General features: G+C 38.8%; 1 non-coding gene across 1 annotated transcript in view; it reads right to left on the bottom strand.

The window, feature by feature from the left end:
- Positions 1-2,896: 2,896 nt before the first annotated feature.
- Positions 2,897-27,980, bottom strand: part of LOC109417952 (uncharacterized) — a 35,875-nt gene continuing 10,791 nt past the window's right edge. The window contains exon 2 of the transcript XR_009997975.1: positions 2,897-26,919. This is a non-coding gene — a transcript (uncharacterized LOC109417952). The remainder of the gene's footprint in view (positions 26,920-27,980) is intronic.

The raw sequence follows: 27,980 nt of genomic DNA, 5'->3' as shown, positions 1-27,980 counted from the left end.
AAAATAAATAATTTCAATGTAATTTTTCCATGAAACTACAATAAATAATCTTTGTTTTGAGGGCTTCACCTTTTATGTTTGTTATTCCATCCCTGAGATATACGTGATTTTGTCCGTCCGGATTCTAAGTGGACAATGCCTTATAAAATAATATTAACATCGTACGTCAAATAAGCTACATATTAGTGATACGCTCACCACAGTTACAAATTTTTACAATATTTTTTATATTATGCGATAAATTTACCTGAATCCTGCTGAAATAAAATGTTTATTAGCAGTAGGGGTAGGCGGGGCATAATGAGCAGGTGGGGCATAAAGCTAGTCGTAAAAAAAAACTATTGTACCGGAAAATCAGCAACAGACTAATACGAACCGAGACCAACGGCAACAACCCAGCGAACAAAAAAGGACTTGCGATTGGAAACTCGGTACGTGGTACTGCCGATCTCTCATCTTCCTTAGTAGCCGCGTATGTTTGCCGAACTACTGACGGACCGCGGGTTCGGCATCGTAGCGCTGCAGGAATTGTGTTGGACAGGATCCTTTTTTTTTAGTTTTTATTAATGTGTATTTTAACTTAAATGCTAATTCTACACTCATAGGATCCATGGTGCGAACGTTTAGAGGTAATCATACCATCTACCAGAGTTGTGGCAACACACGTGAGCTGGGGACAGCTTTTATCATGATGGGCGTAGAGGTGCGTGATCACTTGGTGACCGATCCGTGAAAGAATGTGCAGGTTGAGGATCAAGGGCCGATTCTTCAACTTCAGAATAATAAACGTGCGCAGCCCTTACTCCAGACACGTCTGGACAGTTACTGACCGACCCGGCTGACCAGTTGAAACGCTGGTTCGAGCACTTTGGGAACCTTTTTCAAGTGTCGGTCACGCCATCAACACCTCAGCATGATCCGCCAAGGGTTCGACGCATTACCCGTATCAGCACCGAAGCTCCATCAGTGCAGGAGATAGAAACGGTCATCCGTAGCATGAAATCTAACAGAGCCCCAGGGGTCGATTGCATGTCAGCTGAGATGCTCAAAGCTGACCCCGTAGTATCCGCACAACTACTGCATCAATTATTCTGCAACATATGGGAAACCGCGACATTTCCATCGGACGTGATGCAAGGCGTCTTAGTAAAGGTACCCAAAAAGAGTGACCTGATTGTATGCGATAATTGGCGGGGCATCATGTTACTGTATATCGTTCAAAAAGTCCTCTGCAAAGTAATCCTTTACCGGATACAGGAGAAAATTGACGCAACTCTCCGATGGCAGCAAGCAGGATTCCGTGCCGGACGATCCTGTGTGGACCATATTGTCACGCTCCGTATCATTCTGGAGCAAATCAATGAATTCTATTGATTACGAAAAAGCTTTCGACCGTCTCAATCACGAAAACATGTGGGAATTCCAGCCCTCAGGCGCACGGGTGTCCCTGAGAAAATCATCGGCCTCATTGAAGCACAGTACAGAGCATTTTCGTGTAGAGTACTGCACAACGGTGTTTTATCCGATCCCATCCGGGTCGTTGCTGGAGTGAGGCATACTATCACAGCTACTGTTCCTCATCGTAATCGACGAGATCCTGGTTGGTGCAATTGACCGTGAACCAAACCGTGGATTGCTGTGGCAACCCATTACCATGGAGCACCTAAATGACTTCGAACTGGCCGATGACGTTGCTCTTCTAGCTCAACGGTGCTCTGATATACGAAGCAAGCTCGATGATTTTGCCAATCGATCCTCAGCGGCAGGTCTTACCATCAACGCTAATAAGACCAAATCGTTGGATGTAAACAAGATCAACCCTTCCAGCTTTACGGTAGCTGGGCAATCAGTGGAGAATGTTGAAAGTTTCCAATATCTTGGTAGCCTAATGGCGGTCGATGGCGGCACCAAGATCGACATACACTGTGGTGCATAATTGATCGGACAAACGCCGATTTTCATACAAAATGACCAAGTTTGAGATGCTGTAACTATAGTTTGCTTTGGTGGATTAAGCTCAATTTTTGACACGGAACTACGAATATGCTGAATTTTGTGTATACAAAGTATAAAATGTTTTCGTTCACAGGTCTGGGCGTGGCAAGGCGTTGAAAATATTGCAAAAGTGATCGGACAGCGGTACCCCTTTGATTTTCACGCGTGCCGCTGTCCGATTACTTTTGCAATATTTTCTACGCCTTGCCACGCCCAGACCTGTGAACGAAAACATTTTATACTTTGTATACACAAAATTCAGCATATTCGTAGTTCCATGTCAAAAATTGAGCTCAATCCACCAAAGCAAACTATAGTTACATCATCTCAAACTTGGCCATTTTGTATGAAAATCGGCGTTTGTCCGATCAATTATGCACCACAGTGTAGGTGCACCGATCAAGAAGCCGATAGCGACAGAAATTCAGGAGCGAAAATGGAGGTGGGTCGGCCATACTCTACGCAGGGGCGGAAACGAAATCTGCAAGCAAGCGTTAGATTGGAACTCAGCAGGACATCGCAGCAGAGGCAGACCCAGAGGCTCATGGCGGCGCAGCCTCAACAACGAAATTAAGCAAGTCGACAGAAATTTGACCTGGCCACAGGTCAAGGCGATGGCTGACAATCGCCCATTATGGAAATCTTTCAATTCAGCCCTCTGCACCACCGTGGGTGCCCAGGATTGAAAGTAAGTAGTAGTTATTGTGCATGATATCGAGAATCTATGACATTTCGTCGAAAGACATTTGGTCGAATGACGTTTGGTCGAATGACATTTGGTCGAAAGTACATTTGGTCGAACGGACGTTTGGTCGAATGGACATTTGGTCGAAACCCATATTATGGAGTAGGAAACATATGACATTTAGTCGAACGGACAATTCGACATCTGGTCGAAAGGCACTAACTGATGAAAAGACACTAGACCAGCCGATGACAAAAACCGCTAGATAAGAGTTATGTGCTTAGCAGGTAGGGCAGTCCGCGCACTGTTGTATTTCCGACTTCAGCTTGAGTAGGTACGTTCCGAATACTCAATAGGGAGGTGCGTACCCAAGGTGGTAGCCCCTTGAGCGCCATGTAGGCAGAGCAGCCCCGGTAAGGAAGCCTGTTTTAAACCGTCACCTACCAGAAAAAATGCAAAACTAGAGAAAACGGATAGATTTAACGGCAACAGACCAGGCAGCGATTTACGGATAACGATTGGAAAATCAAATCTTGGAACGTGAGCACTTTAATTCAACCCACACGTCTTGCGCACCTGGCTCGTGAACTGCAGAATGCCGACGTTAATGGGGCTACTATTCGCAGATCAACGGAAAAAAAACTTTTGTTGAACCTGTCATTGGAAAACTATCATCTCGTTACCAACAATGGATTACTGCACGAAATTATACTGGCCTGCTTACTCTCACACGAAATTTGACGTTTGAGAGGTGTCGGCACCGCTCAAACGTCAAATTTTCCGTGAGAGTAAGCAGGCCAGCATAAATTCGTGCAGTGGACCATATTGCTCTGCGGCTTGTGGCATTCGCTGCTAGAGCAATGCAAATCAGCAGTACCTATTTACTTCATACGAGAGAATGTCCGAAAATACACCTAGCGATACCCGAATGATGATACTTGCTTGCAGTGCATGATACTACCATAAGAGGATAACATGAAAAAAGTGACGCGTTCAAGTTTAAACTCGGCACGCTGCGATCAGACATATTTGAAAATTCTTCAGTTGGAAGTTGGAACGCATGATACCCTGGTATCCTCAAAACTGAAATGGTTATATATCTGCCATTTTTCAAAGATTTGAATAATCTTGGGATTCGATTCAGAAACTTATGTTTTATTGGGAGCTTATCCGAGTGAACCGGTCTGATTACCGTGGTTTTCGGAGAATCCGGATTTTCAGGAATATGTTCGGCATGTCAGCTACAATAACCATCAAAGATCATAAACCAACAAACCAATCAGTCTTGTCATCAGTCCATTGGTGGGCTATTCCAGAAAAAAAAAATCTCAAAAAGTCATGGCTATCAATAACATTTTCTTACACCTCATCCCCTCTCAACCCCACAATGTATTGACGGATTTTCTGAAACTCCGGGTGACCGGACCAGTTTATTCGCATAACATATCGATAGAGTAAGCACATATGAGTTCGGAGCTGAATCGGTATCTGAACGGGCGGTCTTGAGCTCTGACACGCAAGTTAAATTTCTACTGCGTTTCAATCAAAACATTGAAAGCATTTATATTAAATATTTTCGACTCGTGTTCAGTTCAAGTGCAACACTACATGAAAGAACAGCCTATGTTTAAAAGAAGGAAAAATATCAGATGAAAAATCTGCATCTTCAACATATGAACATAGTACATAAAATCAGGAAACTTGAACAAAACCCCAGAAGGTATAACCACTGATGAAAAAAATCAGCAGTTGATACATGACGCAATGAAATGAGTAAACTGGAAAGACCAGCCTGTGTTTGAAAGAAGGAAAAATATCTAAAAAAAAGGCATCAGCTAATGAAGAACAGCTTGTGTTCAAAAGGAAAAAATTTCTTATGAAACATTCAGCAGTTTGTACAGCGTACAGGAAAACGATGTTGGGGTCAATATGATCCAAACAGGCACGCTGAACGTGCATTACGCCATCGTGGTGCGAAAAACCGAACATCCTAGGAGGGTTAATAAACGTGAAAGAATAGCCTATGTTTCAAAGAAGGAAAAATACATGAGAAAAAGACAGCAGCCATAACATTTTAACATAGTACAAATACGAAACTTGAAAGAATGGCCCATGTTCAAAAGAAGGAAAAATCATCAATAAAAAAATCACAACCATAATGTCCACTGTCAGCACAAATAACTAATTTGAAAGAACAGCATATGTTGAAAAGAAGGAGAAACCTGATGGAAAAGCCAGTATGTGCTACACAAAAACGCAGTGAAATTCTGAAACTTGGAAGAAGAGCCAATATTAAAGATAAGGAGAAATCTTCGATGGAAAATCAACTACTTCACCAATGCCAACGAAAACTACATTGCAAAACAAGTTACCTTAATAATAAACACCCTTGAATGAAATATTTGCTGTTTAATGTTTGATATTATTAACATGATTAAATTGCTATACAACTTAACGTCTATTCTTTGTGGGGTTTTTCGTCACCGTTGAATTTTATGTTTCGAGATTTGTTGATTTTTTTCGGTGAAAACATATTTTTCGTCCAAACACACTTTCAACCAAATAAGTTCAGTAACAAATAAATTCAGATACCCAAATCTAGAATATTTTTTTTCCACTTAAATCTCTTTTCATCGGTTAGCGCCTTTCGACCAAATGTCCATTCGACGAATTGACCATTCGACTAAATGTCATGTGCTTCTTCTTCCACAAAATGGGTTTCGACCAAATGTCCATTCGACCAAATGTCCTTTCGACCAAACGTACTTTCGACCAAATGTCATTCGACCAAACGTCATTCGACCAAATGTCATTCGACCAAATGTCCTAAATCCCTCATGTTTAGTATCATACGGGCGTATCTGCAATGATCGATTTCGATAATTGCGGGATATACGATCAGTATTTCGATGATTACTCGGTACATTTCAGTGAAGGAAGGCTAGAACTAGCATCTATTTGCATTCGAACAACAAATTTAATCGAAAATTATTTCCCGGCCATCGATGAGGAAAAATCGATCATAGCAGATACGCCCGCGATATATAATAGTTGTTCAATGTTCATCTATCTTTCCCAATATATCTAGGTGCATCATTCAACCGATTCAACATTGACTGCACAAATTCAACGATGTACCAATCACCATCCATCTGAAAACCAACCGTGATGTGATCATCACGTTTCCGTTTCTCGATTTTCCCACATCTTTAATCATCGCCAGCTTCCTCAAAATATGCTAATATTTACAGTTCCACAAGCCCAAACACAATCCAAATCGGATATCAATCACCACCCATTTAGCGTCACTTCAAAATCATGTAAACTACCGCACCCCACGTAGAGGTGCCATCATTAAATATGCCGTTCGGTGCGTGGCGGCTCTTGTGTATAGGATAGATGATTCCACCGCACTCTCATAATATCATTCGCCGGTCTAGGGCATAAACATTCGGTAAAGCTGCCAATAGCTATGTATATGATCACCGCACGTGGGATGTCTATCTGTCTGACTGTCTGTTCACCATGCGCTCATCAATATGGATACAACAGAAACACACCTTAAAACCTCGAAAATTTAAATAAAGGGAGAAAAACAGATCTCCCGAGGCCCGATTCAGCAGCAGACAGGTCGTCTCGAACACATCAACGTCCAAACATATTGTATACCGACTGATGGAAATTTTACCGCGAAGCCGAAAGTGAAATGAGTAACCTCCGCGCGCAAAGTAGGTAAGGCCCGATGACCAAACGCTCCGTATTGAACACCGTACGTAGACAAGTCAGACAACATCAGACGAATTACGACGACGACGAAACGAGCGAGCGAGGGTGATGCTGCTGCTGCTGTCCAGCTGTTTGCAATAAATAAATTACATCAAGGTCGAGTGTCCGAAAGGCATTAATTTTCTTCCGCTGGCGTGGTGGCCGGGACTCCCCGCCATGATGCGTGAATGTTTGGGTGTGTGTCTGTGATTCGGCCTGATCAAGTCTCCCGCGTCGATCTGCAACCCCCAGTGGGGGACTGCTGTTGTGGAGAGTTGTTTACTCTAGAAGGGTGCTAGAAAAACTTTTATTAGATCTGTTTCCTCTTAACTGCTTTTGAGCTGGCTCTCGCTACGATCACGTTTCTGGGAAGATCATCGTATTACTATCGTAGGATCGTAGTGTCTCTTGCTGCAGTGCGTACACCAGCCCGGCATGGCTATTACACAGTAGTAACCAGTCAGTTGTAATATATAAACCTTATACATTCGAACCATTGCTCCGTAACGACGACGGTAAAGGAAAAGAGCAGTCATCCACGATCGAGCACATGTGGGCAATAAAATGTTCGATAGAATGGGGTTGTTCTGCTGCTGGAATATCATGGAACGGACGAAGCCAGACAACTTCTAACACACGCGCGCGATCAACCGAGCGATCATCTGCTTTCCAATGAGTGTCTGGCTACAAATCGGTTTGGCAGACTAATTACGGAGATGGGAAGTTCCTGGATTCATGGTCGACTCTCGATTCGTCAGTTTTAGTGGCGGGCGAGTGACGTTCCCGAAGGGTAATTTGGAAAATTGACTAGCCGCACTGATGCAGAAAGTTTTTGAAAGTTTGTAAGATTGTTTGTGTTCATCTGATTTGATGAATTGTGGATTAGTGTTTCTGATGCAGTGATGCCAGATATACAGATTTTTCTGTATTATACAGATTTTTGACCTTTTATACAGACAAGATACAGAGTACAGATTTTTAAAATGTGTTACAGATTTCTCCAGAAAGCATAAAATTTGAAGTTATTTTCAATAAATTTAATGAAAACTTTATAAATTGCTACTTAAACTTTGATGAATTAATGAAAATTTGTGCATTTTCACACATGTCCTACAAAAAATAACCCCAGTAAAAATTATACACCGTCAAAATGCAGTTCATTTTTATTAGTTTCTATTGAAATCTAGGACTCGATGTCTGCTATACCATCAAATACGGCGATACAGAAACATCTGTGTTGATACAAATTTTTAATAAAATAATTTTGCATCTCTGTTCTGATGCGACTTTTTTGAAGCTGCTGTAACGGGCTACCGTTTCTGATTCATATGCAGTCTTGGGTACAATCCCTGGCTGTCCCTTTCCTCCTACTTTGAATCTTTTTATATACTTTCTCTCTCACCTATAAAAAAAAACTTTACCTATACATCTCATAAGTATATAGTCGTATTCTCATAGCCATCGCTAGAATTGGAAACGGAATGAGCAAGCCCTTTTCTTTCCTTACACAGCACAGTGTCAATCTATCACATAACGAGTTATGCAACTATGCGAACTGTGCCAGATTTTCGCAGTAATAACACAATATATCACGTTACACTTGGCAACCAAGCACCAATGCAATGTTTGAAGCTTCTGTCAAAAATAACCATTTCTCAACAACATTGACAACGCATGACCTGATGCAGGCGCAGAGGACTCAACGGCCTGAAGTCGGCAAGTGAGTGCAATTGACACTTTCCTCCCCTTTGGGGCCATCCATTAAGAACGTCACGATCCTAGGGGGAGGGGCTTCATGAAATTGTGACAAGCAATGTATTAGGTATAGGAAAAACCCATACGAAGCGGGGGGGGGGTCTAAAATTCCAAATTTTAGCGTGACGTACTTAATGGATGCTCCCTTTCCCACATTGACCAGCAGCCAGCAACGTAGCAGACGTCATTCTTGCCTAAAAATAGAAGATCACCAACACTGACACACTGAGGATGCCTATTAGATCCAATAAAATAAAATGTTTAAATTCAACAATTCTTGGTAGCAGATTCAGGTTACTGAAATACTGAATGTTAAGTTTCTTTCTGACTAGATAAAGTCAATTAAAATGTAGATGTGTCCACTTTATCATATTTCTCGTGCTATATGAAATCAAACTAGCTCATGTATATTCACATGTTCATATCGACACCAACATTTCAAAAGGGCGTAACTGCATTTTGAAACAAACCACTCTTTCACATCTGTGGGTCATATTTTAAGTTTCCCACGAAATTCACAAACATTACTAGACAGTGAAATTGCTCTTCTTTCCTATACTGGCGGTGATTTGCATGGCGGCATTGAAATACGATCTACAGATGTGAAAGAGGGGTTTGTTTCAAAATGCAGTTACGCCCTTTTGAAATGTTGGTGCCGATATAGCCATCGCTAGAACAGAAAGGGGTTGAAAAAGCCGTTTCCATTCCTTCCAAATTTCCTAGCACAGTGTCAATCTATCATATAACGCCTACAAGTTATGCAATCAAACCAACTGTGCCGCACTATCTTCAGAGTAATAAATACACTAATCTATCACCTTACGCCAGGCATCCACGCACCAATGTGTGAACCCATTGCCAACCATATCTCACCAACGCGGCGCAGAGTTATATTCGGTCTGCTGTGGGTACAAACGATTGCAATCATCACTTCCTTACCCTTCCCCACATTGACCTGCAACTTGACGTGGCAAACGCCATTGCCGCCTAAAAATAGAAGATCACCAACACTCACACACTGAAGATGCCTGCTTAGTCCCCGGCATATATGGGTTCCTTGTGTGAGTGTAGCTGGTATGGCGATACTAGAGTAGCATCTACGGGCGATCAATCAAGCTCAAGCACTGTAGTTTGAAAATATCTAGAGAACGTCAGTAAGGTAAAAGGGTATAATGCGCCCCACCAGGGCAAAACGCCCCTCTTAATTTTCTAACGATTCAAGTGCTTTTCGCATGCGTGATGGATTAGAAATCTTAAATATTGAAGAATAATTGCCATCAAGCTGGTCTGTTAGTTGATTGGTACAGAAAAGCAAGACAAATATCAAAAACTCAGAAATCGAGGCTTTTGGCGTACCCAAGTAACACAACTTGTTACAATAATGTATATATTACATGTTTCATACAAACGTCAATGTTCTGTTCAAAATATTAAAAAACGTATTTTCGTACACTTATATCACCGGAAAAGCGCAAAAAATGGCGGCTTATAAAACATCTTTGATACTACTAAAGATGTTTTTCAATACATTAATATAACATATAATTAAGTATTGAATAACTTCTCAGCAACGTTGTACAAACTTATTTGTTGCTGGCAGAAAAAAAAATAATCAAACGCGCACTATGCAAATAAATATGTCAATTTTTATGTGTCATTTGGTGATGGCTTAAAATCCCCTAAGTTTTATTTGCAATCTATCATCTCGATGTTTGGCCACCATGGCTTAATTTCATGTGCCAATCAGAATTTATGGTGAAATAAGTATATTCACTCTTCATAAATTCATTTGCTTTCCATCTGATTGGAAATAAGAAGGGAGGTTTTTGTTGTCTCTCTGATTTGTGTAGGTTTTTCCAACAAATTTTCGGACATGAAACATGGTGGCTTCTAGATACAGTACCGTTAGGAAGTTTAAAAAAACATTTTTCAATTATGAATACGGAAATGCTTATGACTGTAGAATTTTTAGTCGTTATGGATAAGGATTTTTTTGAATTTTATCAAATGTTTAAACTATCACAGATAAATAACTAGGGGGAGAAAAACATGTAGATGAGCAAATGATTATAAATAAAAATGTTTGTATGAAACTTTCTAGCAAGTACTGTAATTTATCTGGACTGATAAAGAAGAATTCAAAACATTAAGAAAAACGTTCAATTTACTTCTGTTGAACATCTGAATGACGTGTTTGTCGAATACCACTTGAATCGTTTAAAATACATTGGTAAAACATCATGGTAACGTATTTTGAACATCCATTTCCAAATAGCAAACAACGGTGTAATTTTTGTTCTTGGATACCAGTTTTGAGCATAAATATAACAATAACAATGTTAGAGTGGAATTCATGGAGCCAATATAAGGAAATTGTTTTCTATGATTTTTTGGGGTCAATTTAGTGTTGAAACTGTGCTTCGAAGTAAGATTTAGCCGTCGAGTAAGTACATAAAGTGATTATTAGCTGATAAAAGGCCCACCATATATGTAAACTTCAATGGTGACTTGATTCTTCCCAGCCATTCAGGCCTAAAGTGAGTTACTTAGTCGTCAACTTTTTAGGTAATATTCATATACCAATGTGTTTTGCTAGTTCGTAGCGAGATCAACAAGCAAAGCGCATGAAATATAAGTGCTGTCATAGTTGATGTAATAATTGAATTGCCTTGTATTTTAAAGGCAAAATATATTTCAAAAATAATTTTGATGTGAATGAGAAAAGACAGCGAACGGGTAAACTTGTACATTTAACGTATTTAATACGTAAAAAAAACGTTGTTGTAACATATTTGAGTCCAAATGTTATAACTATGTGCTGCCGATTTTCTACATAACGTCTTTAATTGCAGGAAGATGGTGTTACAAAAAGCTGGTGTAATCAACGTTAAATTTACGTTACTGTAATTTGTGCTGAGATTGATAAGAATTTTCAGTAGCTTGTAATTGCCAAACATAGATAAAACATGATTTCAACAAAAGATGTGTACAGATACGATTATAGTACTGTATTACAACATCTTTTTCAAATTACATTTTCAAAGATGTTTTCTGTGTTACTTGGGTAATATTTTACCTCTTGTAAGCTGACTTCATTGTACACCAAGCTAGTTCTGTTCGCTTGTGTTATTTTGCAACTTTTATACAGTTAAACACTTGTTAAAGGACTCTCCTAGGATAAGCATGTGGTGGAATTATCCCCTGGGACAGTTTTATCACGGGGCTAGACGTTTCTCTTTTGATGGGGCGTATTGCCCCGTTTGTTTTGAAAAGGCAAATTTTTGAATGTTTTCGTAAAACGTTTCAAAGCTTCCATAGTCGCCCCTCCAAAGGCCAAGTTCGCATGCAACACTTCACTGACTTTAGAAACAACGATTTGCAGTGGACAATATATGGAATAAGGCGCCAGTTTCAGACATATTGCTATTTCTGCTTAAGGGGGGCATATTAAACCTGTTTACCCTAATTTTTCAGTCTGGTCGATTTTTTCCGGGGTTTTCGTGTTCTATGCCCAGTTATTAAAGAGATAACTCATTCAAATTACAAGTAATCGTTTTCATTTGAAGAGAGTTCTGGTGGACTGAAATGTATATATGTATGTTCCGGCATAACTCTGGAATGCGTCAAGCAATTTCAACTAAATTTGGCAAACACATTCTTTAAGTTGGTGTTGGGTGTAGCGTGTTGGAATTCAATATGGCGGTTTAGATTCCAAGATGGCGCCCAACACTCAAGAATGTAAGCTATTTTACGGCAATGCGGTTTCGAATACTATGCAATATGTGTATCTATCGATACGGTGTGATGGCTAGAACTCAAAAGATGGCGGCCACGGAGTGGTAGTTTGAGCTATGATACCATGCCATATGGGTATCTATCGAACGGGCTTGATCAGTAAAAGGGTGAAGGCTGGGTACTAGACCGATGCAAATTTTGAAATTTTTGCTCCCCTATGCTTAATCGATGCTAATTTGGATTCTGATTATCCTACTAAAATTTGAGCTCAATTGAATCAAATTTGACTGAGCACACGGCATTCAAAGTTTGTATGGGAATTACTATGAAAAAGTTAAACTTTTATTTGCACGAGTTGAAACTATTTTCCACGTTACCTTGAAAATTAAACCGATACGGATTTATATAGATTACATCGCCATCTTTCATATTGTCGAAGACTCCTAACACGTAAAACCAACAGAAAAATTGTTATTTAATAAAATATAACTTTATTCCTTTGGAAATGATGTTTATCCAAATTTTTTGGGAACACTGCGAGTGAAAAATTTTGCCTAGTAGGCCAGCGGAAAATTTTGCAAAACGAAATGACATAACAAGAACATAACAATCCGCCCCAGCATCAATGCCAATGAATGATTAATGTACTTTGGAAATTTTCTCTTTCTATTGAAAATCTTAACTTTGGTACCTCAAGAAAATCCATCAATAGACCAAAACTGATCCTTCGTACAGACTTTTAAATTATTGCTTTGATGATTTGCATAGGTGCTATCAAGGGTGCTATCCATAAACTACACACTCATAATTTAATCATCTCAAATCTTCCCCCTATCATCTTTTCTCGTAGAATTCCGTTCATACATATTTTGAAATTTGGATAGACTGTAGACTTTGCCAGATCACCTCTCCCAATCATCTACGTAGCTTATGAACAGGCCACAGGCATGGATTCCGGCTAGCCCATCATGTTGAGAAAGCGTCTTATGGAAACCCGTCGTCCACAGGCGGCATGGAAGAAATTTGGGGTGATTCAGGCAAAGGCGGACGGACTGTACTTCATAACATTATGGCTGACCATACATATCTTGATGAAGGATTAAAATGTTTCGAGTTGTCGAACGTTAGCAGTATACTGCTATCTATAGATAGGTAAAATAGCATTAAAGTTTTCCATGTTGGCCCGGTCGTTTGTATTTGGTTCAGAGAATACGGAAATGGAAGTATCTTTTCAGTTAGTTTGTCATTATTTGTTTCCGCTTTGTTATTCCTGGCCTAATTGACTACCCATTCAGCAATAAAGCCGCTATCTTTCGTTTTGTTGCATGTCATCACGTTTTCATTCTGACATTTACATTGAAAAATTTTCCGCTGGCCTACTAGGCAAAATTTTCCACTCGCAGTGTTCCCAAAAAGTAAAGAGAAACATCATTTCAAAAGATTTAAAGTCATATGTTATTGAATAACAATTTTTCTGTTGGTTTTACGTGTTAGGCGTCTTCAGCAATATGAAAGATGACAATGTAATCTATATAAATCCATATCGGTTTCATTTTCAAGGTAACGTGGAAAATAGTTTCAACTCGTGCAAATGAAAGTTTGACTTTTTCATAGTAATTCCCATACAAACTTTGAATGGCGTGTGCTCAGTCAAATTTAATTCAAATGAGCTCAAATTTGAGTAGTACAATTAGAACCCAAATTGGCATCGATTAAGCATAGGGGAGCGAAAATTTCAAAATTTGCATCGGTCTACTGGGTACTTTTCGCGACCCACCATAGAAATTCCCTCATTTTTTGTCTGTTACAGTAAAATATTGGACTGTCCCTCGCGACCCCCTGGATGAAGACTGGCGACCATGTGGTAGAGGATAGAGTAGAGGGTAGGGTAGATGGTAGGGTTGAGGGTTAGGGTAAAGCGTAGGATAGAGGTTTGGGATAGAAGGCAGAGAAGACGGTGATGTGGACGGTAAGACGCTGAGGATAAGAGAAGGTGAGATTTTCTTGAGATACTTTCTAGAATTCTTTCCGGGGTTTTTTTTTCGGCTTTTCTCGCGAGAATCTTCCCAGGATTTCTCCCGAGATTCCTTCAGATGTTCCTTTTGGAATTGCTGTAGGGATTGCTACTGAGATCTCTTCAGGGATTTCTACAGGAATTGCTTTAGAAAATCCTGAAAGGATTCTTTTAGTTATTCCATTCGGCATTCCTGCTGTGATTCTATTGGGGATTCTTCCCGAAAAGGTATATAAAAGAATATAGATTTCTGCCGAGATTTTTATCAGGTAACCTTAGATTATTCTGATGGGATTCCTCCTAAAATTCTTCCCGAGTTTTTTCACAGATTTCTTCAATAATTCCTTCCGGGATTTCTTCTATGGTTCTTTCAAGAATTTCTGCTGAGCTTCTATACGAGATTCCTGCCATGGTTTCTCTAAGGATTCCATCAGGTATTCTCTACGGGATTCCTTCAGTAATAAACTAATCCCTGATTTACCAAATCGTGAAAGGATTCTTTCAGAAATTCTAGTCGGCATTCGTGCACGGATTCCTGATGGAATTACTTAAACGATTATTCTCGGATTTTTTTTTCAGGGAATTCTCTCGGGGTTTCACCCGGTATTTCTCCAATAATTCCTCTCGGGATTTCTTCCGTGCTTGTTTTAGTCGAGCTTCCAGTTGAGATCCCTCTCACGATTCTACCAGATATGTTTCCCAAAACTCCGTTAGGAAATCCTCCCGAGATTCCTTTAGAGATTTCTGCCGGGATTGCTTTAGAAAATTTTGATTTGACAAATGTTTTAGTCGGCATTCTTTCAGGGAAATTCCTTCAAAGATCCTACCGGGATTTTGTAAGGGATTCTTTTAGTGGTTCTTGCAAGAATGGCTTCAGGCATTTCTCCTTGTATTCCTTCAAAGATTCCTTCAGGGAATCTTACGGGAGTCTTTCAGGTATTCATGCCAGGATTCTTGCTGTGGTCCCTTCAAAGATTCTTCTCGTTTCTTTGACATTCCTCAAGGGATTTTTCCTATGATTCCACTTGGATTTTTTTCAATTAGTCCTGCCGAGCTTCCAGCCGGAATACAACGATAGTTAAAAAGTTGTGCTGAAACATGATAAAATTTTCAGAAACTGTTCAACATTTGGATAGTGTTCAGCAATTGGCGAATCACTCAAGTGGAACTCCCTACAAAACTTTCTCATTAAATCAGAAAAAAAAACTGTTTCCTTTATAATTAAATCAAAAACATTTCGCCACACACAAACAGGCGTAACTTTTAGGGGAAATTCATTCAAACTTTTTGCCCGATGTCTTTTACATGAACACACTGCCACCTGTTGGTATAACAGCGCGAGACACTGTCCACCATGATGGATTGCAGTTTGACGTTTGCCAACACGCGCACTACTACACAACTTCCCGAGCAGAAGGAAATAACAACCCCATAATAATATACGTTATTTTGGCAAAATAATTGAGCTATGGAATAAGTTATTTTCATGTTATTAACATTTTTTTTTCCTCCCCTGTTGGGGAAATTAAGCCACTGCGTCCAATAGGCTGAACTATTGTGGCATGACATAATATATAATGTTATAAACTTGTCTGTCATAAGCGGCAAAATAACAAAAATCATAACAAAAATTTTTTCCTGGAAGACCAATTTGATAACATACTTTGTTGGTTTCAATAACAACTTGAAAATAATGAATTTAAAAATATTTGAACAACAAATTTTGAACTTTCTATGTTATTGACAATAATTTAAAAACAAAATTAGTTATAATTACAATATACCTGAAATATAATAATGTACCTTATGTTCAATATAAGGTATGGTAAATGCCACGAGGGAGATAGAGTGCCCCCTCTCTTCACCATAATCGACCCAATTTTTTTAATTTCCCCAGAAGACTAGTCTGAAGTTTATGGTATTTTTCTAATAAACCTTTCAATAAGTTCCTCCTGGAATTTTACCAACTGATCGAAAACATCTTGTAAGTTGGCTCGTTGGCCTTATTGGAATCGTAAAATCATGTTCTTTTGGGTTCCCCATCACGGAATGCTCAAAACAACGTAAATCTAATGATGTAGTTTTGATTTCAAAACTTGTTATCGTTGTGGTATTGATGATTAAATATTCATGCACACTCTATAGTTCAATAATAACTCAATTTGTTTAACAACAAAACATATTATTTAAATGTCATTTAATGAATGTATACCAATACCGTGCTCATAACAAAATTGGATTGCCCAACAAAAGATGTTATGGAGAAGTAATGCCTTGATAAGGTAATAATAACAAACCAAGTTATAAAAACAGGTTATGTTATTTCGTAGTTATTAATTTGATATTCTCCTCTGCTCGGGTTGGGTTTGATTCCCGGTCGGGTCAGGCACGTTCAGTAGGCAATGAAAATTCCCTACACATGCGAAATGGTCATTAGCACAGGAAGTTCTCAAATAACAACTGTGGAAACGCTCATAGAACGCTAACCTTAAAAGTAGTCTTCATCCCAGTTAGCACGTTACGCCAAGAAGAAGAAGAACAAGGAGTGTTGTCTATTGTGCATGTAGGGTTAGTGAATGTCTTAAACACTGTAGATATTGAAGAGTGACTTTTCAAGAGTCCAGGTACTTCTTTCTACTTCACAAAACTCGTATGTACATGCTTAGAATGTTTTTTACATGGATACAATTCATATGCTGCTCTTATGGCAGTAAAATTGCCATACATTTTGAGAGAAGTTTGTAGGTTAATTGTAAAAATGAAACACTAATAAATCTTGGTTTGAAGATGAAAAAACGAAAATTTGCAATCAGCTTCCCATAAATCACTTTACCTTTCGGATTTACTACTTTCGGACTTTCGGTAAATCCATCTGTGAAATATAATTAAAGCTGACAACACTCTAGTATTTTGTAAACCAGCTCTCATAAAATGGTAGACACCATAAAGAGATTCGCCTTTAAGGACAAACGTCTTTAAATCCCGCTTCAACAGTGCATCAGAATTTCAGACGCACAAATCTCAAGAAGCAAGCTTCAAACCACAGTGCATTTTATTATTCTGTTCTTGCTCACTTGTAATAAGCTTAAAATAAGAGGACCAGGTGCGCTGGATTTGTTTACGAAGAGATTTGTGCGCTCAAAATCGTGAGTAGGTGCCAAAGTCGGCCATTCTGGTGGCCATTTTGGGATTCTAACAAGCAGGGGCCTACATCGTCGAAACCAAAACATGACGCTGAAAGCGAGCGCCCATCAGCATCGGACGGACGCCGACGACGGGAACATTCACAACAACATCCAAGCGCTTCGCTTCATCCGTTTTTTTGTTGCTTTCTTCGACGCAACGACGGGCGGCGGCTCATTTTCACACCGACTGGACTTCAATTGAAATTTTCAAATTATCTAAAATGTTTGTTTGCTTAATTTTTTTTATGGGTAATAGACTATTTCAGTAAAATATGCATAGCATACATCAACATTACACAGATTTGTCGGTTGTTACACTCATTAATGGAGTTACAACAAAGAAATTTATTTGATGTCAAACGAGCGTGCATGAGCTTGTGAGTGCGAAACAAAGCGGCATCGGCGACGGCGCAGCACCGTCGGTTCATCGGTGACGATGACAGTCGGACTGGGCGACGACGACGGCGCCTTGCTTCCATTGACGATTGAAAACATTGTTTACAAACTTCACCTGAAAATTTCAATTGAAATTGAAAATGTAGGGCCCTGCTAACAAGTCTGTCCTTAATTACACTAGTTTACAGCATTTTTGAACTCGGTAAGCTGATGATCATTTTTGGTGTAGAATCATGCCCTGAGTTCGAAAACGCGAAGGAAAAAAATTACAGTAGAGCGGAAATTTTTTCGACTTTCCATACAAGGTTGATGATTTGAAATCGATTTTTGTTCTATTTTTAAGCAACGTCGCTCACTTCACACATCTCATTCTCCGTAATCAATGCTCCGATTGAGCTGAATTTTTTACTGTAACTCGCCTACATATGATATGTGAAATAAACGTTGAGAAAGAATTTTTAGATTGTTTTTTTCTTATTGAAAAAAATACATTTCTTCATATATTTTTGGAAATTTGGCTAAAATTTAAGAAGATCGTCCCTAAAACTCGCCAATATCTTGAATTTCATCAATCTGACGCTAAACCTGCATTCAGATGATCGAATTGTATTGTATTCAGCTTTTAATTTATGGAAAAAGATTTGAAATTGGTTGAACAAAACGCAAGATATTTGAATTTTGGTATATTCTATATTTTTAAAAGTTGTAAAACTCGATATTGAGCTAAAACTCAAAAAGTGCTCTACTTAAAAAAAATTGAAGCACGGTTTCAAAATCAGTACTAAATTGTGCTTCAAAAATTTTGGTCGTTGACAGAAGTTCACGACTTTCGTTTTATTTTGTAAACTAGTGTTATGATCCTTTGTGACATTTGCGCTCATATGATAATCCAACGCCAACGGTTATAAAATGCCCGTTGTTAAATTTTCAACGAAAAGCTGTCTCCCAGATACTACGGAAAGAGCGCAAAATTGAATCCTTCGCACAGCTACCCAGTGTTGCGAATACTCACTTGCAAGAGTGATACTCACTTGCGTCTATCTCAGTCCAGAAACATGCTTGCAAAAAATGATGTTTGAAGGGCTTTTAGATTGTTGTTTAATCTAAAAGTTTGCCGAATAAAGTAAAGATCGCAAACGCATACCATAGTTGTGAGAGAGCTGTGAGTACGAGGTGAGTAAAATTCGTGTAATTTATACTCACCTTGTGCTCACAGCTCTTTCATAACTTTGGTATGCGTTTGCGACCTTCACTATATTCGGCAAACTTTTAGATTAAACAACAATCTAAAAGCCCTTCAAACATCATTTTTTGATAGCATGCTTCTGGACTGAGATAGAAGCAAGTGAGTATAACTTTTAGCTAGTGAGTATTCCCAACACTGCAGCTACCTACTATAATAAACTAGATTTATGGATGCTCCCGTAGCTCTAGTCGAGCAAGCGAGTGTGTAAAAAATTCTCCCCCGACGAAATCGACATCTATCCCGAAGCGTGTGGGTCGATTGAAAGGCGATACAGTCCACTGCGAGGCTGGGTTGATTTGGTTCCAGGCCAGTAGCGCCAGAGATAGGCGAGCAAATTTGCAACAATTTAGCATGATATATTTGGCCGTGCAGAAGTGAAACCTAAATTGGTTCAAACCGCGAGAGCCATCAGTTAGCACTAGTTTTTGAGTGGGCGTTTGAACGTGCGAACTACCGTCGTGTGAAACTGTATATGATCTAAAACCATTTGCTCACAGAAGGCAGGGATCTTTGGACCGTAGGTCACTGACCGTTTGTCGATCGTATTTCCTATTGATTCTGATGACGGAAACCATTTAAATCGAGGCACGTTTTCAGTTTCTTGGGTATCGAATTGTTCAAGTCAAGTTTCGTTAAAATACTGTGAACCGCCAAAGCGCCACTATTGTTGGAAGTAATTAAATGAAACCTAATTGACATGAACCTTATGCGGAATGACCGGCGACGCCGCTGCTGCCGCTGCGAGGCGGCCTGGTTACGTCGTCAATTAGTGCAAGTTGCTTATGCAATTGGAGCCACTACCAAACGGTCGTATGCGTAGTTCTAAGCTGAGCGCTCCTCGTACCTAGTGGCAACCGTTGATGGATTGCATTATTATTTATAATTTCGATCGCAGCCCGGGTACTGAGTCGATTTTACATACTAACTACCGACCGACGAAAGACCACACCAGTGGAACCAGTGAACCGCGGCTAATATGCGGTGAGAACAAACTTTTTCGTGATAAACAATATTTAGACGTGTTCACGCGAAACATGCCGCTTTGTTTGGACATCGGCGGTATTGGCGTCCGTCCGAGTGCAGGTACGTTTGGTTCGATGGTTTTTTGGGTCTCGTTGCTGCTGCCAACGAGCCTTGGAATGTTGAATGTGGAAATTTGGTATGCTGAATTGCAGCGAAGTGCTCTGCATTTATGGTTTTTCAAGTGAATAAATAATATAAACATGAGCATGAACATGGATGACCATACAATTCGTAGTTACTCCACCGTGATTGACCAGAATAATCGAAATTGCACCTTCGAAAATTGCAAACTTTTTCAAGTCAACAAAAGCGCCGGCTACGTCCTTACGGTCATCAAGGAAGGGAAAGAATATTAGTATGATGTGCGTTGCTGCTAGAGACCGAGATCACCTCTATTGCTCCATGACGGAAAGGAGTTTTTGTTGTCGCAAACAGATATAGGTGATCATTTCAGTACACACTTGTTAGAGTGCTTTGAGTTTTCAAAGAATTCTTAATAATCGTTTGTTGATTTTCGTTGGATCATTTACAATTTGATATGTTCGCAATAACATTTTGCTGTAACCTGCAGTGGCGTAGCAAGGGGGGGGGGGGGTGCGATGGGTGCGGTCCGCACCGGGCCCCCGATTTCAGGGGGCCTCCAAATCAAGGAAGGTTTTTTAACACTAGTTAGAATAAAGTACTTTAAATAGCGAAAGATTCCTATAAGTTCAACACTTCGCAGAACTTTTAATAGGTATGTGGGGGCCCCTTCGTGATTATCAAGAGTTTTTTGGAATGGGGCACACAGGTGGCCCCAAAATTAAAAGAAAAATGTGTTTAAATTTAAATTGAATTTTTGGGAAATTCAGTATCGATATGAAAGTAAAATTCATGAGCATTGTGAAAATGTCCCTGGTATCCTATTTACAGGACCAAACATAGTTGTTGACTTAGCTTAAGGTGGCAGCTGAAATTCAGGGGCCGCAGTTATGAAAATTAAAATCTGAACACATGTCAGGTCAAAACCGTAATAACAATAGTTTGTCTATTTTTTTTTTGCTTTCGTATGAAAAATAAGTGAAATCAATGTATCCAACGATTTCATGAAGTATTTCTTCCCAAGTATTCCTTGAAGGGTTTCTGCGAGATTGCCTTCGGGAATATGATTTATCTTCAAAGACTTCTACAAAAATTCCTCTAAGATTTACTTCAGAACTTTTTCATGGATTACTTCAGGAATTCTTCTAAGCATTGATTTTGGAATACTTGAATTGATTCCTTCATGAACACCTCCAAGAATTCCTTCAGGAATACCTCTTTGGATCCCTTCATAAAGTCCTTCGAGGATTATGTCATGAAGTCCTTCAACGAATTCTGCAGATGAACCTTAAGGGATTTCTCCAAGATTCTTTTAGAGACTTCTCCAAGAAGGAATCTTGCAGGAGTTCCTCATGGAAAATACCTTTGATGAATTTCTGAGATTATGCTTGATCAGGTATGGCTCTTGAATGGATTCTTATGAGATTTTCTGAAGGAATTTTGGAAGAATTCCCGAAAGAATCCTTGTAAAAATGCTTGCAGGAAGTTTTGTAGGAATTTTTAAAAGGAATCCTCGAAAAATCTTCTAGATGAATTCTAAGATGTATTCGGGAAGAATAATTAGGTTGATTTTGGAGATATGTATCTTAGATGCCATTCTTGACGGACTACTACAGTACTTTAAAGTAGTAGTAGAACTACTACAAGTACTATGAGGAATCACGTAAAGGATTCCTGAAGAAATTTTGAAGGCAAAGGAATGTTTGGAAGAATGCCTAGATTATTTTTCAAAAAAATCAATGGCACAAACCTCAAAGAATTCCTCTCAAATTCGTTGATGTTGATTTGCAAAACAATTTCTATAGATTTCCGTGGAGAAATTTCTGATGAAAGCCTTGGTGAAATCTCTTTAAGACCCCCTGAGAGAATTTGTGCAGGAATCCTTTGGAGATGAATGTGTTCACCCTTGCAGGGTTATCTGAAGAAAAACGTTGGGATATCCCTGAAGGAATCTTTGTAACGTAGCTTGAAAAAATCCTTGGAGAAAAAGAAGTCTTCTCTAGAATTTCTTAAAGGATTCATGATTGAAACGTGAAAGGGCAATTGAAAAAAATGCCTAAGGAATCTTTGGACGATTCCATACAGCAATTATTGGAAGAACTTCTGAAGAAATCTTTGAAATGCTTGAACAATGCTTCGTAAGAAATCCTTGAAAGGACTTCAAAAAAAACCATTTGTGGCACTGCAAAAAGAATTCTTGCAGAAATTTCTAAAAGCAAATCTTAAAAGAATTCCTAAAGAATTCCTATGGAAGATTTGCTCAAGGGATCATGTGGGGTAGCCCCAAAGCAATCGTTTGTTGAAATATTTAAGAAGCTCTTTATGGAATTCTTGGGAATTCTTGGGAATACATAAATTCCTTCAGAAACGCTGTAGCAACTTTCGAAACAAATCTTGGAGGTATTTGTAAAGAAGTTCTTGAAGTTATTCCTAGATGAATCGTAAAAGATATCTAAGAAAGAGTTCTTGGAGTTCCTCATTTGGAACAAATGCTTGATGAAATCCTAAGAAAAAAATCTTAGAAGCTTCGTGAAGAAAATTCGAACGAAATTGGTGTTATCGCTAAGTAAATCTTTAATGGTATCAATAGATGGAAACCTCGGAAGAATGCCTTAAGAGTTCATAAAAAAAATTCCAATTAAATTTCTTGGACGAATTTTATTGATAATTCCTGAAAGAAATTTTACATTTTTTTTATTAGAATTTTCCTTTGGAAAGTTCTTTTGGATCTATTTCAGTAATTGCTTTGGAAATCCGTGCAGCAATAGGCCTTTTCAGTTGACAGGTATGTGTATGCCACTGTTTACAATTGCTGATCAAAGGCGCAAACGCTAAACTGTCATTTTCATTGGAGAACTGTCAAAGGCCCGAGAAATCAGTTGATTTAAGACGTCAAATGAAAAGGCCCATTCGTGAGGGCATATCTTTGAAAATTTATTTGGAAACTCCTTCGACATCCTTTATTATTTTTAAAGAAATTCTTTGGCAATTGTCTCAGCTATTGTGTACGCAATTCCTTTGGTAAAAACTATCGAGATTTTTTTAGGAACTCTGTTACAAGTTTCACTGAAAATTCCTACGGCAATTCTTTTGAGTAATTGTTAAGCAATTACTTTGGAAACTTCTTTGATCAGTTCTCGGCAATACTTCAGAAATGGCATTGCGAACTTCTCCAGAATATTTTTTCTACAGAAATTTCTTTGGAAATTCCATTTACAACTTCTCGTTGTTTTTTTTTTGACAATTCGTATGAAAAATCTTCTGGTAAAATAACTGGGAATAACTTACTTTGGGGCCATATAGCCGAGGCGGTAAACGCACGGGTATTCAGCATGACCATGCTGAGGGTGACGGGTTCGATTCCCGGTCGGTCCAGGATCTTTTCGTAAAGGAAATTTCCTTGACTTCCTTGGGCATAGAGTATCTTCGTGCCTGCCACACGATATACACATGCAAAATGGTCATTGGCAGAGGAAGCTCTCAGTTAATAACTGTGGAAGTGCTCATAGAACACTAAGCTGAGAAGCAGGCTTTGTCCCAGTGAGGACGTTACGCCAAGAAGAGGAGAGAGAGGAGGAACTTACTTTGGCTATGCATTCGGTGGATTTCCTGTGAGCTACCCCGTGGAAATCTTTCATATTACCTTTGGCGAAGTCATTTTTTGACAAAGCTTTTGGAAATCCTTCTAGCCATTTTTCTAGGATTTGATCCTAAAATTGCTATAACATTGTTTTGGGGTTTTTTTTTGAAATTTTTTTAAACGATATCGGCAGTTCGTTTGAAATTTGGTTCATTAACTCATTCGAAAATTTCTGGGCAATAATATTCGAAATTGATTTAAGTTTTAATTTTTCAAGATATCTACGACATAACTTTTCGAAATTCTTTGGGCAATAGCTTTAGAAATTTATCAGGCAAACCCTACGATATTCCCTTCAGCAATTTCTTTGGGAGTTTCACTGGCAGTCCCTTTGCTAATATACTTGACTTTTGTAATTCTTTCAATAGTTTCTTTCGAAATTCATTAGGCAGGAACTTTGAAAATTCCTTAGTTAATTCGTAAATTGAGGCGGCAGTTTAGGAAAATTCCTCCATTAATTTCTCAAAAAATTTCTTTGGTAATTCCTGTGGAAATTTCATTTGATAATTCCTTACGGATTTCCGTCTATTGTTACTTTTGAGATTTTATGAGATACACTCTTGCGAATTAAAAAAAAAAAACAAGCATTTACAATGGAACGGCCGAAGAAAATCTCAACGAATTATCTAAGGAATTTCCGAAAATCTAAGGAAGTCCACAAACAATTTCCTAAAAAAACACAAAAATTGTTTGAAGGAATACCAGTAGATTTTTTTTTATTTGCCACTGTTCTTTGGGGAATTTCTGTGAGAATTCTTGAAAGAATTCCTTCATTTTTTTTTATTTGAATCAGTTGAATCTTTGAAGAAATCGCAAGAGAATTTATTGGATGAACAAATAAATAAATCTTTGGAAAAACTCCTGAAGAAAGTTTGGGATGAATTTCTAAAGCATCTTAGAAGGAATTCTTTTAGAATTTTCAATAAATCCTTGGTAGAATTCCTAAAGCAATCCCTGGAAAAAGCCCAAAAGTAATCTTTTATAGAGCTCTTGGAGAAATTATTGAATAAATTAAGCAAGCATTCTTTGCCGATTGATAAAACCTTCGCAGAGGTTCCTAATTAGATATTTGAAGAAATTCCGAAAGATTTGTTTGAAGAAAAATTTAAGAAATTCTTGGAAAAAATCCCGTAGGAATTTTTGGAGCGATTCCTGAACAATTCTTGATGGGTACCCTATATGAAATCTTAAACTTGCATTAATCACTTAAAAGATGCTTCAAGGTATTCTTAAAGATTTCTCGAAGAAAGTGGCAAAACAGTCTTAGGAGGAATCCTTGTAGAAACTTCTGAAGAAATCATTTGATTTTATCTTATCAAATCATTTATTATGTAAGCATATACGCTCCTATTTTTATCCTACTGAAAACAAAGTAATGAAGCGCTTGTTTATATTTTTGTTAGAAGTGAGCACGAATGATAACAAAAATTACGTAATCAATCGGCGCGGTAATTGCTTTGTTTTGGAAAAGGATGAATTTGAGATTGTAGGATTACCAAGACACGTTGACCCTAACAGGAATCCTCGAAGATTTTTTTGGACGAAATTTCAGAGGAACTTCTGGAGGAATCAATAATAAATCATGGAGAAATGCTTGACTGAGATGTTGAAGGTAACTTTGAATGTTTTTATTTCGGAATGAGTATGAGAGTTTTTCGAAAGAATTTCTAAGGAGTCTGATCAAAAGTCACAATAGAAATTTTTAGAAGAGTTCTTAGAGGAATGCTAGCAAGAATTCCTGAAGGAATCCTTGGGGAAACTCGTAGAGTAGATGAATTCTAAAGAATTTTTTGGAAGAAATCCAGAAGGTTTTTTGGAAAGAATTCCAACAGAAGTTCCTCTCAGAATTTTCTTAGAAGAACTTCTGTAGGGATCCTTGGTAGATTTTTTAAAAATTATTATCCAATGGATTCTTTTGAAATTTCTTGGAGGATTTGAAAAAAATCTAAAAGGACTTTGAAGCCTTTGCAAGAATGTTTTGAAGTACTCTGAAGTACTTTTGAAAACATCCACGGAGACAACACTGTAAGAATACATGAAAGAGTGTTTGGAGAAATATTGAATGACACCCATTCATGAATTACTTGAAACATTCTTGAAGACAAATTATTATTCAAGAAAGATTTTTTCAAAGAAAATGATAAAGCAATCTTTGAAAGAAAGGATTACTTAATGCAATTCATAAAAAAATGTTAAAAAATCGTCATTATTCTTAGAAAAAAATTACGTTCATTGATGGAACTCCGGGATGTATCCTTGCAGAAATCTTCGAAGACATTCTTGAAGGAATACAGAAAATATTGTTTAACCTTCAGTCAGTCAGTTGGCCAGTCAGTTGGTCAGTCAGTTGGCCACGCTAATGTTGACAAGTCGAGATTTTTTTAACGCTTTGTACAAAATACAACGGCGTGATTATTTGAGAGTTAGAAGAATAGATTTAACATTGTAAAATATGTATATCTGTAATTATCATGGGGCCCACAAATTTGGTACCGCACCGGGCCCTCAAATTCCTAGCTACGCCACTGGTAACCTGTAACTAATAAATTTACGCAAAGGAACCGAAATGTAGATATATTCATTCATATCGTGTTATGAAATTGAATCATCGTGGGCTTTGATTTCTCAAAATAGGTCGAATCAAACAAAAACACCATAAATTGCTGTAAGTATTGCTCAGATTACGTGATGCTAAAATTATAAAAGATAAAATTATTTCTAGCAAGCACGCTGCGAGAAAGTTCATTCCCCGTGATCAGGTGATAAAGGCGGTAGCTAGACGATAACAGAATACCTCCCCCCCACCCGTTGAAACAATTGAAACTGTCGTCTGATAAGATAGCTTCGAAACTCAAGTCTCTGATGTCTAGTCACAATCTTAAACCCCTCGTTTTGTCACATACCACAACAACCTGCTGCAACCGTTGGGAATTTCTAATCCTCCCCTTCAAGCCATAGAATGAATGACATCTGGACCACCACGAAGCGACGCGACGACGCCCCCACACAGCACGTTCCAATTCATACGAAAACAACACCTCCACAAGGTTGCGTCTTCCCGATAAGTTGCAGACAATCACATCAGCAGTAGAGTTGGTAAAAAAAATATGTGCAAATCACACTTACGAAACCACTTGATGCCACCACCAACTCGCGTTGTCGGGTGGATTGGGTTGATTGGGTGATGAGATTTTCCGGACGGATTGTTAGTGGAATACTTTTCATTAGCTGCTGCTGCTGTTCTGGAGTTGCTGTGCACTCTGATCGGCTGTTGGGATACGCGAACACTAAACACACTTCTTCTGCTCTTTTTTTTCTGACGAGAGGTCGTTTCACTTTTTAATACAGTGGAAGCCGAGACATACGGGTAATCGATTGGCTTTAGACGGAATGTTTAGACTAGAAATGTAAACGGTACATTGAAGAGTTAATACAGGTATCATAGATATATGAAAATTCGTGGTAAAAAAACAGGATGGGCGTTCGTGCAGATATACGTGATACGTAATATAATTCATAGATAAATTTGTGATGGAATTCCTGGATAATTGCCCAAACGAGTTCAAAAAGTTTAGCTAGAGAAACTGTTAGGAGCATTTTCAGAGACATTTCTTAGAAAAGACATTTGCAGAGTCCGTAAGGGCATTTCTAGTGCGATCCATGAAACCTATTTAGAAAAAATAGTTCAAGGAGAAATCTCTGCTAGGATTTCTGGAGGAGTTCCTGAAGAAAATCCAGGATAAATCCCTGGCCTGAGGGAATTTCTCCGGAATTACATTGCAAGAGAAATCCTTCAGGAAGCACCCTGAGAGCATTCCTGGAGGAATCCCTAAGAGAATTCCTGGAGGAATATCTCGGGGACTTCCTGAGAGAATCCCTGAGAGAGTTCCTAGAGCCAATCCCTGAGATAATTTCTGGAAGAATCCCTGAGAAAATTTCTGGAGGAATTCCTGACTAAATACATTGCAGAATCCCTGAGAGAATTCCTGAAGTAATTCCTGAGGGAATTTCTGGAGGAATCCCGAAAGGAATTCTTGGAGAAATCCCTGAGGGAATCTCTGGAAGAATCCCTGAGGGAATTCCTAGAAGAATCCCTGTGGGAACTCCTGAATGAATCACTGAGGGAATACCTGGAACAATCCAAGCGGAATTCCTGAAGGAATCACTAAGGGAATACCTGGTGGAATCCCTGAGGGAATCCCTGAAGGAAACCCTGAGAAAATTCCTGAAGGAACACCTGAAGGAATTGCTGGAGAATTCACTGAGGGAATTGCTAGAGGAATCTCTGAGAGAATTCCTAGAGGAATCCCCAAGGGAAGTCCTGGATGAATCCCCGAGAATATTCCTGGAGGAAATTCCTGGAGGAATCCCTGATGGAATTCCTGGAGGAATCCCTGAGGGCGTCATAAGAAGAATTCTTGAGGGAATTCCTGGAGCAATCCCTGAGGGAATTCCTGGAG

The sequence above is a fragment of the Aedes albopictus genome, chromosome 2 (genome assembly GCF_035046485.1).
Source record: "Aedes albopictus strain Foshan chromosome 2, AalbF5, whole genome shotgun sequence".
Taxonomy (NCBI): domain Eukaryota; kingdom Metazoa; phylum Arthropoda; class Insecta; order Diptera; family Culicidae; genus Aedes; species Aedes albopictus.
This window is presented reverse-complemented; position numbering and strand designations above follow the sequence as displayed.